Below are 4,608 nucleotides of genomic sequence, written 5' to 3' on the forward strand. Positions count from 1 at the left end.
ATCCAAAGGCTCCAAAAAATATGAAATAGTTTCAGGCCATGGAAGAGCTCAAAAAGGATTTTGAAAATCAAGTAAGAGAGATAGAAAAAATTGGGAAGAGAAATGAGAGTGATACAAAAAATATATAAAAAATGAATCAATAGCTTCATAAAGTAAACACAAAAAAATTGAAGAAAATAACACCTTAAAAAACAGACTAGACCAAATTACAAAGGAGGTACAAAAAGGCAACAAGGAGAAGGTTTTAAAAGGCAGAATTGACCAAATGGAGAGGGAGGTGCAAAAGCTCATTGAAGAAAATAATTCCTTAAAAAATGGAACTGAGTAAATGGAAGCTAATGATTTTATGAGAAATTAAGATGTAATATAACAACCAAAAGCATAAGAAAACATAAGGCAATATGATATATCGTTCTGGAAAATAGATCCTGGGGAGAAAATTTTAAAATTATTGGGCTACCTGAAGCATGATAACAATTTTTTAAAAAGAGTCTAGATATCATCTTTCAAGAAATTATCAAGGAAAATTGTACCGATATTTTAGAACCGGAGGGTAAAATAGAAATTGAAAGAAAATGCCAATCACCTTCTAAAAGAAATCCCAAAATGAAAACTCCTAGGAATATTGTAACCAAATTTCAGAATTTCTAGGTAAAAGAGAAAATATTCCAAGTGGGGCATGAAAAATTCTATCCATCCCCAGAAAAAGCATACTTTTTTCCTTTATTTTTCTCAAGGTTTTTTTTTTGTCTGTTTTCTTTTACAACAGGAGAAATATTTTGTGACTATATGTATAACCTATATTAAATTGTTTGCCTCTTCAAAGAGGGGTTGCTGGAAGAGAGGAAAAAAATAATTTGGAGCTCAAGTTTTAAAAATGAGTGTTGAAAATTGACTTCATATATAACTGGGGGAAAATAAAATACTAAATACAATAGCTAGATGAAAAGGGAAAAAAGAGGTTGGTATAACTTGGAGGGCACTTGACTGCTCCATAAAATTTCTCTTACTCCTCAACTTTGAAATAAACTGAAAGTATTTTCAGTGTTTTATTTGCAAATTCTTACCTTCATATTTCATATTGAAATGCAAGGAAAACTAGCCTCTTCTCTTTGTTTAATTATCTTTTCAAGGAGGATCTGTGAGCCATCCTTAAACTTAATTTCACTTTTTTTTTTTTTTGTCTTTTGGTTTTGTTTGTAACAAAAATGTCAAGATGATTCAATTCAGTTCCTCTAGTAGTGGGTCAGCTCATTGATCACTTGATAAAGATTCCATGTTCGTAGTACTAACGATTAATTTAATGCTTACACATAGAAAAACTAAGGGATTTGTTGTTGTTCTGGAAGGATATCTGACAAAAACCATAAGCCTGTGATAACTTCTTTAGTAGCATAGCCATTTCTATTTGCATAAAAGAGAAGAACATAATGGATGAGAATGAAAGAATAGAAAAGAAGGAGAGATTAGCTAAGTCTCCTCAATATGGTATCACAGCTCTTTTTTTCATTTTGAGGTAACTTACTTAGTCAAGTACATATTTAAAGAAAAAAATCTTTAGAACTAAAATAGAACATAAATTAGATGATATTTGAATTGGGAGACTCAGGAAAGTCTGTGATGAATCAAATATAATTATCGCTTCCACATCAAAACTTTCTCTATCACAGCTTAGATATATTGAGGATTGGCATAAGAAATAAAATAGGAATTTGGGGGAGTTTTGCAGAAGCTGCACATGACACACAAAAAGGTTTAGGAACTCAGAAATGCATAAAATATATTCATAGCATTGCATAACATCAATATATTTTATCTAATATCATGACAATTCAGACTTTTTCTCTAGTAAAAAAGAGAGGGTGAATAAATTTCTCTTTTCTAGATCTTGGGGCAGTTAGATGGTTCAGTGGAGAGAGGACCAGCTCTGAAGTCAAGAGGACCTGAGTTCAAATTTGACCTCTTTGACACTTAACATTTCCTAGCTGTGTGACCCTGGGCAAGTCACTTAACTCCAATTGCCTCAGGAAAAAAAAAATTCCAGATCTCAAAGACATAGCACCCTTAACCCCTGCAATATGGAAGGAATAAATATAGTTCAATTTGCAGAAGAGTTCATCAAAGATGCATACAATTAGAAGACATTGCCTACTTTGTAGTATCAAACAGGAATGTTCTTACCTACAAAGTATGTAGAACTTGGAGTAGCTGACTAGAGAATTATTGGAGTGTGTGTGTGTGTGTGTGTGTGTGTGTGTGTGTGATGTAGAGATAATACAGATAATCTAAAAATGCTTAGCATCCCACCAGTTGATCATCATGACTAAAGAAGCAGACAAGGACTTCATAATACTGAGAATCATTTCTATTTTCTTTTTGTTTTAGGGGTTATTTAGAATTCATCACCAAGTCTAGCTGATTGGTGAGGAGCCTTTCCATATTTAGCAATAATATTCTATTTCCATGACCTTATTAGGTCATGGCAATTCCCAGCAAGGCAGAACATGCCATCACTTGTGGTCTAGTAGCACAACCTTCAAGTACCCACTAACACTTCCACACCTTTATGAGTCACCAAAGAGTGACTGTAGAATTCAGTTAACTTCAATTTTATCAGGTTTGTTATTCTCTCATCTATGACCCTATTCATTCAATAAAGATTTAATGAGCACCTGCCACATGGAGAACAATGCATCATCACTCATGGTTGGACTCTATATTCTTCCTTTTTATCTTCCCTTTCCACATTGGAGAATACTCCATCCTGAGACTCTTCCCACCTGATTTATGACTTCTCTACCAGAACCACCATTTTAAGAAGGGCCCCATTTTCCTAAATTATAAGTTCCTTGAGGGCAGGAACTTTCTTTTGTCTTAGCACAATTGATGAAACATATTAGGCTGTTTTTGTTGTTGTTCAGTTGTTTCAGTTACCTCCAATTCTTTGTGACCTCATTTGGGATTTTGTTGGGAAAGATATTAGAGGGTTTGCTCTTTGCTTCTCCAGCCCATTTTACAGAAGAGGAAACTGAGGTTAACAGTGTTAAGTGACTTGCCTAAGATCACACAGCTAGTAAAAGTCTGAAGTCAGATTCAAACTCAAGGAAGATTCCTCTTCCTGGTTCCAAGCTCAGTGCTCTATCCACTGTGCCATCTGATTGCCCTAATAAATATATAATAGGTGTTTAATTTAATAAACATTTGATTGATTGCTTGATTAATATCACACCTGAATTCTCCTAACTCCTCCTTTTCTTTTCCTAGTACAGTTTCCCTTTTAAATTCTCCTCCTTTCCAGGGAATAGCTTCCCCCATTAGAAAGAAAGGTCCTTGATGGCAAGACCTATATTGCTTGTTTGCATTTTACCCCTAATGATTAACATAGTGCCTGGGACATGGTAAATATTTAATAAATGTTTTGTTTATTCTCTCTTTCTAAGTGCTGTGTACTTATTCCAGCCCATACTATAAGACCAATTTAGGAACTATACAAAGAGTTCCTGTCTCAGAAAACAGTTATCTCAGCACAATATTTGTTTACTGATGATATAGTCAAAAGAACTCTGGACTAGAAATCAGAAGATCTGAGTTTTAGTACCAGGCCTTCCATTTAGTAACTGTGTAACTTCAGGCAAGTAGTCACTTAAAAACTTTGTGAACCTGATTTGTAAAATTAGAATCACAATCTCAGAGTTCTAAGGGGTTTCAGAGACATGATTGAACAAGGATACCCCTCTATAACCATTAGTCATTCGTTTTGCATTAGCTTGAAGAGTTCTGGTGAATAAGAATTCCGCAAGCAGCTCATTCCACCCTAATTATAAGATAGATTTTATTCTTACATAAAATTTAAATGTTTTTCTTTGAAATGTCTATACTCTTATTTCTGCCCTCTGGGTAAAAGAAGTTTTAAGTCCAATCCTTTTTGTTATGTTATACCCCTTATATTTGAAAATAGCTATTCAAGCCCCTTCTTTTGTTGTTGTAGTTGTTCTCCAGGCTAAATACCCCAGCTCCTCCAACTTAATTTAGTCTACTTACTATCCCTTGAACATCTTCTATCTAGTATGAGAGAGAAAGTGTGTGTGTGTGTGTGTGTGTGTGTGTGTGTGTGTGTGTGTGAGAGAGAGAGAGAGAGAGAGAGAGAGAGAGAGAGAGAGAGAGAGAGAGAGAGAGAGAGAGAGAGAGAGAGAGGTAAAGTTTTTACCTCCTTAAAGGTAAAAACTTTCATTTTTGCTTTTGTATCAATTTGGAATATAGTAGGCACTTAATAGATGCTTGTTGACTGATTGATGTGCTCCTTCCCATGAAACTTTAAACTACTTCACAGTGTTATTCTGAAGATCCTATGGAAGGAATAATGAGAAATTCTTTGTAAACTACATAGCGCCAATTAAATTTAATGAACTGTTATTGCTACTTCGGTGATATTGTTACCTGTCTCTGTTAAAGACAAACTCTTTACCTAGCATTTGTCTGTCTTATAAATGATTATTTTTTTAAAGTACTTTCTTGACTGAATCCTAGACCCAGTGATATTTAACATTTGGTTCTCTTTTTTTTAAAGAAATACACACACGACACACTTTTAAGTTTAATTTGCATTAT

This window comes from Sminthopsis crassicaudata, chromosome 3, assembly GCF_048593235.1.
Source record: "Sminthopsis crassicaudata isolate SCR6 chromosome 3, ASM4859323v1, whole genome shotgun sequence".
Lineage (NCBI taxonomy): Eukaryota > Metazoa > Chordata > Mammalia > Dasyuromorphia > Dasyuridae > Sminthopsis > Sminthopsis crassicaudata.